The sequence below is a fragment of the Grammomys surdaster genome, unplaced genomic scaffold, assembly GCF_004785775.1.
Source record: "Grammomys surdaster isolate TR1022 unplaced genomic scaffold, NIH_TR_1.0 149, whole genome shotgun sequence".
Classification (NCBI taxonomy): domain Eukaryota; kingdom Metazoa; phylum Chordata; class Mammalia; order Rodentia; family Muridae; genus Grammomys; species Grammomys surdaster.
In genome coordinates this window covers 9,822,150-9,835,168 of record NW_021604607.1, presented here as the reverse complement: position 1 = coordinate 9,835,168, position 13,019 = coordinate 9,822,150, and positions in this window count along the sequence as shown.

Below are 13,019 nucleotides of genomic sequence, written 5' to 3'. Positions count from 1 at the left end.
ATGTTTCCCAAACCAGCACAGGCTCTAAGCCCAGTACTCCTTGCCTGTGTGACCTCCATGAACTCCTTCATTCCACTGGCATGGCCACATGACCTACAACTCTGTCAGAAAGGACCCAATGGCCAGTCCCTCAACTACACACAGCACATGTGGAGACACCCTCACTGAGGGAAGTGAGGCCATTAGATTATGAGGCCCACACCGAACCATCCCACGACGGCAAGATGACCCATGATGAGCTTGCACTCAGCCCCACCCAGTTATAAGCTTGCCTCACACACACAAGCTCACACAGATCACGAACCACAGTCACCCACCTGCACACACTGACATACACAGTCCCTTTTAAGGTGACTGACAGGAACCCAGCCAACCATAGCTGTGACCCCAGATATGCCACACCTGGAGTTTTCATCCTGAATCCAAGTGCCTGAAATATTTCTGGGTTCCATCTCTCTCAACTTCCCCACCTCAGGGCTCCCAGAGAAAAAGCCTCGTTTTCACTCCTAAACTAAAGCAGTAGGTTACCTTAAAACTTAATTCTAGGAACTGAAATGGCAACTGTGAAGATTATGATACTAGATTATATATAAATAATATAAATTATAACCACATTTGCCAGCATGTATTGAGCACCAACTGCACACACACACACACACACACACACACAGACACACACACACACACACACACACACAGAGAAAACTATGCTAAAGCCTTCCTGTACCTTCCCTCCAACTTTCCCAACAACCTAGAACATAGAAGTGTCAGTAAACTCATTTACAGATAAGCAAGTCAAAGCTTTGGGGAAATTAAAGTTCTTGTTTCCTGTGTATTGCAGCATCTGGCTCCAGGGCTGGCCCCAGAACATTCCCTGACCCACAATGCCACAGGATAAGATCCAAGGATATTAGGGTTGTTCCCATGTCTCACATACAGGTATACTCCTGGCCCTCAGGAGATGCTGTGGGGCTTAGCTGTGGAGCACATGAGAGCAGCGGAGCAGCGGGGGAGCTTGGCTTCCTGTTCTCCTCTTCCCCATCCTCTGCTTAGTCAGGTTCAGGCCCTGGGAGTGGACTTAGAGGCAATCTTCTGAAAGGAAAAGCAAGCTTGAGTCTTCACAGGGAGGTGCTCCAGATCTCCATGGCTTGAGAGGGTGAGAATGCCTCCCTCCCCACACCCTCATATCCCTACTCCTCCTTTGGAGCACCACCCCCAGGAAATGGGAGCCAGGCCCCTACAGAGTTCTCCACAGGAGACAGCAGCCTCTGAGTGGGTACTGAGACCCTGGACTGCCCAAGCCTCCCTAGAATGGAGCAGAGGAGGGCTGTGTCATGATGACTAGCCTCTGGGACATTCCTAACCCCAGCTAAAGGGGGATGCCTTCCTTGGCCTCCAGTGCTGCACTGGGGCCTGGCCAACAGCTGTTCCTGGCTGAAGGCTCGCTCTGTCCCACCCACCCAGTCAGTTCCTAGGAGCCATGCAAGCAGCTTTGATGTGCTTGTCAAAGCAGTCTTGTTCTGACAGCTGTTTCCCAGGAGGGCAGTTCCTCCCACATCTGGCTATGGGATAGTGCCCCACCCATCAGCAGACAGCAGTGCTGAGCACACAGGGACAGCTGAGGACCTCAGCCCATTGGGACTGAAAGGGGTCCCTGCATCCCCATTTATAGATGAGGTCAGGTACTCTGCTCCCAAGGGCTGGCCACACTACCCTAAGGACTCTAATTCAGGTCTCCATCCTCCTCCTTGGCTCAGGCCCACCTCCACTTGCACAAGCCACATTCAGACCAGAAACGTGTCTCAGGGCACCCAGAACTATAGAGGACAAAGGAGGAACAGTTAGAGTTGACTCAGAGCTTGCTCTGTCCTCTCAGGGGTGAGCACATCTCCTGGGGGACCCACTGACCTGGGTCATTGTAATGATAATACCAGATCTGAATTTATTTATCTAATCATCTTTCATAACCCAGGCACTATTCCTTGTGCCTTGTAGGACAGTTACTGCATCCCTGACACTTATTCTAAGATTCCAGTAGCATCCAGGCCCCACCCACACCCCTAACATTGTCAATAGACAATGCCCCAGGAGCAAGACCACACCCATGAGCATAGCTGATCTTAAAATCACTCTAGTCTCAGCACTTGTGGAGCTGAGCAGAACAGTAAGTTCAAGACTAGCCTGGGCTACAGTAATGAATGTGAGGCCAGCCTGGGCTATGTAGGAAACGACATGTATAATAATCTGTCCCCTGGAGCTCCAGGAAAAGAGGCAGCATAGCCTTCCATACAGTGGTCCAAGCTTCTAAAGATGGGGTCGGATAACATAGGCACAAGACAACGCATGTTTGAGAAGTCCGGCAAAAGCCTGGAGCCAGAGAAAAATCATTGAAGCCTGGGGCCATCTAGGAAGGCTTCCTGGAGGAGGGAGGAATTTTTATTTGGCTAGATACAAGCTGCCTGGGAAGACAATAGTGTAGGGAGGTCTCAAGAGCAGTTAAAGGTACTCACGGTGGGGGTGAGTTTGCTGGCTTTCTCAGAGGTAAAGCCAGAGCTGTGAGTGAGAGTCGGAGGGGAGACATGCCAGCAGGGCTGACGATTACCCTGCCTTCTTCTGGCTTCTGCAGACCTGATGAGGGTCAGGTCCGGGGTAAGCAGGGAGGGTTCCTCATCCCTTAAGCCCGCCCTGTATGATATCCCCCTCCAGGCCGTGTGGGCTTGGGCTGGCAGAGATTTCAAAGACCCAGGAGCCTACTACACTTTATCCTGGAAGCCCCGGCTCTCCAACTCCAACCCCAGCTTGGACTTCATGTTGCCTAGACTTTCTGGGGACCCTTTTGATTTAAAATGTGCTTCCATAGGGCAAGACCCTCCCACCTGGGGTCAAAGTAAAGGAATATGGGGTTCGGGCTGCCCACAGGAGGCTTTCTGAGAGAGCCCGCCAGCAGGGGGCGCTGTGAACTCAGGTACAAGGCCCAGGCTTGGGGAGGGAGGCGGCAGCCACATGGTGAGGCCTCCAGACTCTGAGCCTAGCTCCACCCCAGGGAGCTTGCTCGCCTGTGCTCCGCAGGGTGGTCACCTCCTCCCTGCTTCCCCGGCTCGCCGACCCTTCCCCCTCATCGGAGGAAGGAGAAGCGACTGTGCTGACCATTTGGTAGCTGATGAGAACAAGGTCAGAGAATGCAAAGGAGCCGCAGATGCAGGTTGACCCGCATGCCAGTGTGTCAGCCCCACGTGGTTGGGGCAACCTTTGGGCCTTGCTGGCAAGTCTACCCTGTCCCCAGGCTGACAGTGCATGCTGCAGAGGCTAGAGTGGATAACCCCACATCGTGAGAGGAAATGCTGACGGGGAAAGAGGTACATGCTCAGGCGGCCCAGGTCTGGTGGAGCAGAGCGTAACCAGCATAGCAGGCAGTGACAGGACACTGTCCTATGTGAATTTTCTCTCAACAGCTAGCTCTGGCAACACACACACACACACACACACTGCCTGGGGTGCTGGGTGCCATGTCGAGTACCCAACTGAAAAGCAGATGTGGCTATGAGCCCATCTGACAGATGAGAAAATGAAGGCTCAGTAAAAGTAGCTTTGAAGAGTTTCCGAGGTTACCAGGAGGAAACTATCACACCCCAAGTCAGCCTGCCACTTACCTGTGCTCCCAGGGCTCTTGGTGGGCCTAGGGGTCTAAGTAAAGAAAGTATGAAGCCCACCCTATGCCCAAGGCCATAGCTGAATCTGTGGCTGAGGAGGATGACACTGAGGATGGAGGGAAGAGGACAGGACCTCCTGGAGACCCAAGGAGGGAGCCCAGCAGGCCAGCTGGCTGTCTCTACTCAGAGACCCTCCTGGAGGGGAGGGGGTAAGCCTTGAACAACAAAGCTTGATTCCCAACAGCCTGAACAAAGGCAAGCAACTGGTTCACACAAGCCATCTCCACTGGGCACCTGCCTTGCTGGTGCCCATCAGCATCTGAATCTAGAGAGAAAGGCAGGAATTGCCAGGAAAATAGGGCACCAGATCCCTGGGGAAAGGACATCACATCTGTGGGTTCCACTGGCTGTTCTTGGTAGACACTGACCTAGGCTGTTAGGAAAATGGAGAGTTAGGGCTGGAAGCACACACCAGTTTCTCCTGAGGCAGGGGAATTTCTGAGTTCCAGGAGCACTTGGGCAATTTAGTGAGAAGTCTTCTTAAGATAAACATGGAATAAAATACATTTTTAAAGAACTAAGGATACTAGGCATAGTATTATACACCTATAATCCTATAAATTAATGTTTGCTTTTCTTTCTTTCTTTTTTTTTTTTTGGTTTTTTGGTTTTTTGGTTTTCTGAGACAGGGTTTCTCTGTGTAGCCCTGGCTGTCCTGGAACTCACTCTATAGACCAGAAATCCACCTGCCTCTGCCTCCCAAGTGCTGGGATTAAAGGTGTGCGCCACCACTGCCCGGCTGCTTTTATTCCTTAAGCGAGGGGAAAGAATTCAAAAGACAGGCAACCCCAGGGCATGCTCTTGCTAACAAAGACAATCAAGGTTCAGTAGAATCAGAACCAGGTCTGCAACCAAGGAAGGGGTACACAACAGTCAGAGCCCCAGGAGAGCTGGCTAGGGTGTGTTCTAGAACTTGGAGAAGAATCTAGAGGTCTAGGCGGACCACAGTCAAGAGTTCAGCAATAGGGACAAAATCTGAAGAGGTGTATGTCTTGATTGATGAGAATTCAACTCAGGGCAGAAGGGGACTCAAGAGCTCGGCTGGCCTTAATCCAACTAAGGAGTAGGCTCCTCCCTGAAACTCCCCTGCCACCCTCTTCCCCAACCTCTCTATTATCACCACAATGCTTGCCTAGCAGTGGCCCTGTGTGACAACAGAGCGCTGGAGTCAGGGAGGCAGGAGGAGGGAGACCGTGCTGGGCAGAGCTGCTGGCTCCTAGGCCGCGCTCCAGCGCACTCGGCTGCTCTGGGGCTCTGCTCCTCAGCTGATGATGAAGATGATGTGACCTTAGCCGTGGGCTCTTTTGCTTTTCTGGTTTCCTTTTTCCACCTAAGGAAAAATTTCTTTTGTTCCAGATAACTAACGGGAAAGTGGATGCTGTTTAAAAGTCTCTACTTGAGGAGTTATGTCACGGGGTCCCCAGAGGGCAGCTTGGTGGGCTGGCATTTCTCCCTGCCTGTCCACTCACATCCCCCTTGCCTCCTTGGGCCTGCCAAGCTCGGGTGGCCTTTTGGCACAAGGGGTGTCTGCCTCTCCGTCTCTTCTTGCTATCCAGCTCCATTGACAGGGAAGTCAGGTGTGGACTCGCCCTTCCATCCTGCCTCTAACATGAAGTTCTACGTGCTCCTACTCATACTGACCTGCTGACTCTCTGGTCCCTTCATACGGCACTATCCACAGGTCACCTTTGAGAACAAGGACGAGGAGGAAACAGATACAAGACTGACATCAGCTCCCAAGAGGCTGCTGGCTTCACATGGGCAGGAGAAGCAACAGGGGGTCCCCAGTAGCAACTCAGTCTGGGCTTAGGTGAGCTAAGAGACCCAGCAACTCCATCCCAGAAGCTCTAGGGCCACCAGGCCAGCATCAGGCAGAACCCAAGCCCAGGCCACAAGGCTTCCATCCAAGAATGCAACTGGGCATCCTTCCTGGGAGATATTTGACTGAGGAAAGAGAGGAATTATGGGGCAGGGTGGAAAAGGGCCTTCTGCAGTTAATCCCACCTTGGTAGCATACCTCTATTGGTAGATGGGAGGCCTGCCCAGCAAAACCAGGACTGATCTGAGCCTCTAAGAGGCCCTGGACCTCTTAAGGCCCCTATGGAGACGCCCTGGTGTCTCCCAGGATATGCCAGGACATTAGGCTACGGTTCAGTGCAGAGAAGAAGACAGAGGTGGGTGATGTCACCCAGGAATGAAGCAAGCAAGGCTACTGATAACATCGTCACTCGGCCTCACTGTGGGCAAGGTGACTCATCCAGACAGCCACAGCCACCAGGGCATTGTTGTTGTGCCCAGCCAGTAGGACTGGGAGGAGTGGCTCCTGCAGCTGGGACAGGTCCCCACTGAAGCCTCTGCTTGGTGAGACCTCAGAACACCGTGTCCCCAACCTCCATTACCCCACCAGCTCAGGAAATGGCCCTCCCCGTGGCGGTTACCATTATCTTGGTCCCCAGCATTTGGTGGGTGTCTGTGGGGTGTGCCGGGTGATTTCCCTACCCACCCACTGAGCACAGCAGGTACCAGAGATTCTAACAGCACACCAGTTTCTCCCCCCTGGGTCGGGCAACTGCCTTTGGAGACAACACCGGATGGTAAACTGCTAACCATAACCACGTGGCACCCTCATGGAAGGTACAGCCTGTTCCTCCTGCTGAAGACACCTTAAGCCTGCTCCTACCCCATGCATTCTTGCCGCCTCAGAGCTGAGGCCAAGGCCGTCCTTCCCCACCTGTGGGGAGTACCATGGACTGCTGTCCATGTTGAAAACTGAACAACTACAGAAGGTACTGTTGCACTTTGAGGTTACATGGCTATACGTGGTGGCCCTGTTCCTTCTCGTTTCTAAAGTACTTCTCGTTCTCCTCAGCTGCTAGAGTTATCTATTTCGCTTGCCTTTAGTAACTTTAACCTCCCGCTGAACTTTCCCCCACTTAGCTGTCAGTCTTCTACAGTGTGACTTTCTTCATTCCTTCCTTTATCCATCTCATGAAAGAACAGCTGAACTAGCCATCCTTCTAAGCAAGGAGCCAGATCGACCAGGACCTCTGAGGGTCACAATCTAGCCAGAGAATAGCTAATGAGCAGATTAACTGGATGCATAAACTAAGTAGACAGCCCTGGTGACACAGGCCTGTGATCCCAGCTCCTGAGAAGCTGAGGCAGGAGAATGGAATGTTCAGGTCCTGTCAGGGTTGTAGTGTAAACTCAAGGCCAGCCTGGGCGACTATAGGGAACTTACATCCAAACGAAAACGTTAGGATACCCTGTACAGTGGCTTCCAGATTAAATCTCCGCGCCCCCACCCCCAAAACACACACTCAGGAAGCAGAGACCTGCTGAAGTCTCATGCATTTGAGGCTAACCTAATCTCCAACACTATTTCCAGGCTAGCCAGGGCTACCTAGTGAGACCCTGTCTCAAAAGAAAAAGCAACAACAAAAATCAAGAAAACAAACAAAAAAGGAGCCAGGGAATGTTGCTTAATGCCAGAGTGTCTGCTTGCCTGGCCTGTGCAAAGCATTCAGTGCGATCCCAGATACTGAAGAGAGCAAACCAGACCAACCACTGCATGTGATAGGAAAAACCAGGCAGAAGGCAGAAGGTGTCAGGCCCTGCTCAGCTGGGGCTTTCTGAGGGCTCTGGAGGTAGTCACCGGGAGCTTTCCCAGCATAGCCCCTCCCACCAGGATCCCTTGCCAAGGAACATTCTCCACCCCAGTGAGGTTCTGCCAGGAGCCCGTGGCATAACCTGGGGCACTTGCTTCCTTCTCAACAAACAGGAGGCCTCAGAGGACTCCTCCAGGATGAATGAACTCTCTTACCCCTCCATCCACCCTAGCTACCAGGAGGCGTCGGTGGGTACTAAACAGTACTTCCTAGGGTACCACTTAGGGGGAAGGTAGTCGTGATTGGGGGTGGTAACAATGGGCCGGCTGGTCATCCAGAGCTTCAGTCAGTACAACCTGGTGCCTTGTCACTGCTCACCAGTGGCCGGGGTAGGGGTGGAGAGGCACTCCCCATGACATCAGTGGGGTTGGAGCCAGGCAGGAGATGCGTGAGGCCCTAGGACTGTCACATCACAGGCCAGCTCTGACTTCCTCCAGGCAGGACACCCAGCAGGCAAACCTTTTTTCCTTCCCTCTGCATTTGGAAAGAGCTACCCACCCTCCTATCTAGTGCTGGGTTGGCGTTTGGCTCCAAAGACTCAGAGCAAGGGAGTGGGGACAGTATGTGCAGGTCCTGGGGGCAGGTAGTGACAGCCACAGTACTATCACCTGGCATTATCTGTGCTGTGGGGATTCTCATACCTTTCACACTTGAGGAGCCCAGGGCTTCAATGAATAAAGGCTATGGGTTCTGGGCAGCAAAAGAGAAGCCTGGCAGGGTAGATGCTTGCCGAGGAGTAGAGGAAGGTGGATCATGGTAGCAAGACCAGCCTGAGGCTGGGTGGAGAGAGGCTGGGTGGGTCCTGTCCCACATGACAAGATGGAGAAACCTTCCCAAGCTCTCCCCCTGCAGCACCAGGTGCCTGGGGTTACTAGAGCCTCCATGGAGACCCCAATGTCCTCAAGGTTTGCTGGCTGGGGCTGCTAGGCCAGAGCAAAGAGGTCATGGCCCGTCCCTTCTAAGGCAAGAAACCAGACAGTGCTGACTACTGTCTCTGCATAGTAGACTTCAGGGGAACTCACAGAGCTCTGCCAGAAAGAAATGACATGGAGAGGCCATGTGGCCTATCCCAGGTCCTGCTGCAGAGCTGGCACTGAACCTGGACCCTACCTCCCAAGTTCCCCCTCAAAGCCAGAAAGTGAGGAATAGACACTTCAGCCTGGGGTAGTCTGGAGCAGTTAGATCTCCCAAAAGCCAGGTGGGTTTCTGAGCTCAAGCCTGGCTACCATGGGTGCCCGCCCCTGTTGAGCATGGAACAGGCAAGCTGGGCCCCATTGAGGGTTGAGTGTGGAAGCTGGCCTATGGGGAAGTGGTTTTTGACATGAGAAGGCAAAAGAGCCATGCTTTCCCCCCCAAGACAAAAGCTGATACACAGCCGGGTACCCTCTGTGAGGCCCAGAGAACCAAAGGTAGAAGTTGAGAGGCAGGAAGGTGCCCTCCCCGCTTCCTCCATCTCCCCGTGCTCCAGTATCATTGAGTGCAGGGTGCTTGCTGTACCTGAGCCCAAGGTCTAGGGGTGGCCAGGCCAGAGCAGTTGTTTGTCCACATGTATACCACACACATGTGCATGCTGGACTATTCAAGAAATGCGGGAAGAGGGACTGGTGTGTGTATGTGTGTGTGTGTGTGTGTGTGTATACACGTGTGTGGGATCTGCTGTCACCCCCACCTGCATCATAGCCTCTGAGGACAGGACGCTCTGTCTCTTGACTCTGGTCTACACCAAGGGCTCCAAACCACAACCACGTCAGCAGCACATGCAAAGTGTCTGAGAGGTGGGGCCACCTTCGCAGGGTTCATAGCTTGGCACCAGCATGCATACACAGGGTGGTATGCAGGATAGTCACACCCCCATTCTTTTGCCCCCCACCCCCAAGGCATTGCCAGGGCTTTGAGAAGGGAGATCTCCATTTGTACACTGGGTGCTTTCCTCTCCTGCCTCCTGTGCAGTAGAGTCTGGAACACCATCTGTGACCCAAGGTTCTAGATACCTGGTGACACCAGGGAACAGCAAAGCTCCCTGAACTCAGGCCCTGTTTATGTCAGATAGAGTCTTAACTGGGCAGAGACAAGAGCAGCTGCCAGCAGCAGCAGCAGCAGCATGTGGGCCAGGTAGCAGCCCATCATGAAAGTGACATTTCAGTGTCCTGGGAGAAGGAGCCAAACAGGGTCTGGGGAGAATGTTCCTCCAAGCCTGTGTGCTACATGGCTCCTATCTTGCTCCCTTCCTCCCTCTCCCTGCCTCTGAGGGGCCTACTGGTCTCCCAGCACTTGATGTCACCCTTCTGGCTCTTTCACTAGGACTGACTCAAGGGGAAACCTCTGAGCAAGATGTTCAAGCCACACCAGCCAACAACAGACAGCCCCATGTTTTCTCCTCCTTAGCTTCCTTCACCCCAACCCCTTACTTATTGTCTATCAAGTGTTTCTCTAAAAATGAACCCAGCTGTCTATGATCTGCTATGATCCCTGGCTTCTGGAATGGTATCTGAGTCAAAGGATTCAAGAACTATAGGATGGATGGGTGGATGGGTGGGTGGGTGGATGGATGAATGGATGGATGGATGGATGGATGGATGGATGGATGGATGGATGCAGATAGGCATCTGTAAAGCCAGGTCAGAGGAGGGGAGTAGGACCAAGACTGAGCAAGCCATCTCTCTGTCCCAGGATATGTTGTCCCCAACATTTCTTTCTCATCACACACTGCATCTCTAGGGGGTTAGTAGGATAGTTTTCAGTTTACGGCTACAGGCCTGAAGACCACACAGGCCATGACCCAGGGTTGCTGGGCTGTCTCAGCCCTCCCTCTCCTCTCTGTGAGGAAGGAAGGCTCTTCTTTCTTCAGAGCCAGAGTCTGCTTCTCCTCCCTCACTCCATCCCCACTGCAGGCTCGGGCTGCACTTGTGCCCTGTTGCAGCCAACGGGACGTGGCACTTTCTGTTGACACTCAGTACGCAGGGTGTAAGCCAGGCATACACACAAGTATACACATACCACACATGCACACACACATACACACTCACATACACGTATACATACATACATATAGACACACTCACATGCACACACTCACATAGCTGCTCACATATACACATACAAATATATACCCACGGGCACACACGCACGCATGCTCATATATGCACATACACTCACATATAGACACACAAGCATACACACTCACATACACGTATACATACATACATATAGACACACTCACATGCACACACTCACATATACACATACAAATATATACCCACGGGCACACACGCACGCACACGCATGCTTATACATGCACACACACTCACACATACATATAGACACACAAGCATACACTCTCACATGCACACACATACATGCTCACATGTATACACACATACGAATGCATACTCACATACATGCTCATACATATACACAGATTATTGCTTTCTCATAATATCCTATATAAATTATAATTTTTAAATACTCCCATACTTATAACCTCAGCACTTGGAGGAAAAGGCAGGAGGATTAGGGGTTCAAGATCATCTTTAGTTACAAAGCAAATTCGGGGCCAATCTGGGACACATGAGAATCTATCTCAAGAAAGTGAGTGGGGAGAGGAGGGAGGAAGGGGCAGAGCGAGGGAAGAACTACTTATTAGCATGAGCACTGTCCTTCACTTTGTCTATGTCAACGGCAGGATGTGGTTGGTTGGTTGGTTGGTTGGTTGGTGGCACTGGAGTGTGCAGTGAGGGCCTGACACCCTCTAGGCAAGGGCTCCACTCCTGAGCTGCACTGGAACCGTTTTCCATGTTTTATTTGAAGCAAGATCTACCTTAGTGGTCCACTCTTTAGCCCAGGCAGGCCTTGAACTCTCAAGCCTCCTATCCCAGCCTCCCAAAGAGCTGGGGTTACAGGCCTGGCTTAGCGACAGTTTTAAATGCAAGAGCATGTGTGTCCTCTGGGGATCTGCACAGTGACACAATGACCGGCTGCTGAGCTTCCTTCTACGTCTCAGTGGCATGGCAGAGTTGCGCTGTCTCCTGGCCTAGTCTGTTCTTATGCATCTACCCTCGGATGAGGAACAACGGAAGGAAGCCGGTGAGACTGGGAACAGGTGTCCCTCCGATCCCACCCTCCCCTGCCCCATCAGACTTTCTGAGACACACTTCCATGTACAGATTACATGAGCTGTCTCCCAAACCTGCCCAAATGCCAGAGCCATGAGCAAACGGGTTCCTCTTTGGAGCAACTAAGTCTGTTCTTCATTTTTTAAATTTTGTTCATTTGTTTGTTGATTTTTTGAGACTGGGTCTCATGTATTCCAGACCGGCCCCAAATGTAGCGTAGGATGACCTTATACTTTTTTTTTAAAGATTTATTTTAAAACACTCAAACATAATAAAAGAAATGAATCTAAATTTTTAAGGAGGGGCTTAAAAGGTGGCTCAGCAGTTAAAAGATTTCTTTATTTTGCAGGAAGAGGTGGCATACACCTTTAATCTCAGTATTTGGGAGGCAGAGGCAGATGGATCTAGGTGAATTTGAGGCCAGCCTGGTCTATAGAGTAGATTCCAGGACAGCTAGAGCTACATAGTGAGACCCTGTCTCAGAAAAAAAAAAAAATTAATACATATGAGTTTTTGCTTAAATGTGTATCTGTATGTGTGTCTGGTGCCTGTGGAGGTCAGAAGAGGGCTTCAGATCCCCTGGCACTGGAGTTACGGATGGTTGTGAGCTGCTGTGTGGGTGTGAGCTGCTGCGTGGGTGTGAGCTGCTGCGTGGGTGTGAGCTGCTGCGTGGGTGTGAGCTGCTGCGTGGGTGTGAGCTGCTGCGTGGGTGTGAGCTGCTGCGTGGGTGTGAGCTGCTGTGTGGGTGTGAGCTGCTGTGTGGGTGTGAGTTAGCAATTGAATGTGTCTCCTTTGAAAAGCACCCGGTGCTCTTTTTTTTTTTTTAAAAGATTTATTTATTTATTATATATGAGTACACTGTCTCTGTCTTCGGACACACCAGAATAGGGCATCCAATCTCATTACGGACGGTTGTGAGCCACCATGTGGTTACTGGGATTTGAACTCAGGACCTCTGGAAGAGCAGTCAGTGCTCTTAACCACTGAGCCATCTCTCCAGACCCCAGGTACTTAAAAAACTAAACAACAAACAAAAATTTATTAATTATGCATCAGTGTGTTTTGTTATTGTTGTTGTTTTAAAACAAGGTCTTGCCATGGCTGGCCTGGAACTCATAGAGATCCACCTGCCTCTGCCTCTTGAGTGCTGAAATGACAGGTGCAGCCAGCTTATGTGTGTATATGTGTGTGTGTGAGTGTGTATGTATGTGTGTATGCTTGTGTATGTGCATGTGAAAGTATATCAATGTGTATGTGTGAATGTACATGTATGTGCATGTATGTGTATGTGCATGTGTGTATGCGCACATGTGTGTATGTCATATGTGTGTATGAGTCTATGTATATGTGTGTATGTATGTGCATGTGTGTGTATATATATGTGCATGTGTGTATGTGTATATATATGTGCATGTGAGTGTGTGTGTATGTGCATATGTGTGTATGAGTCTATGTATGTGTGTGTATGTATGTGCATGTGTGTGTATATATGTGCATGTGTGTGTGTATATATGTGCATGTGAGTGTGT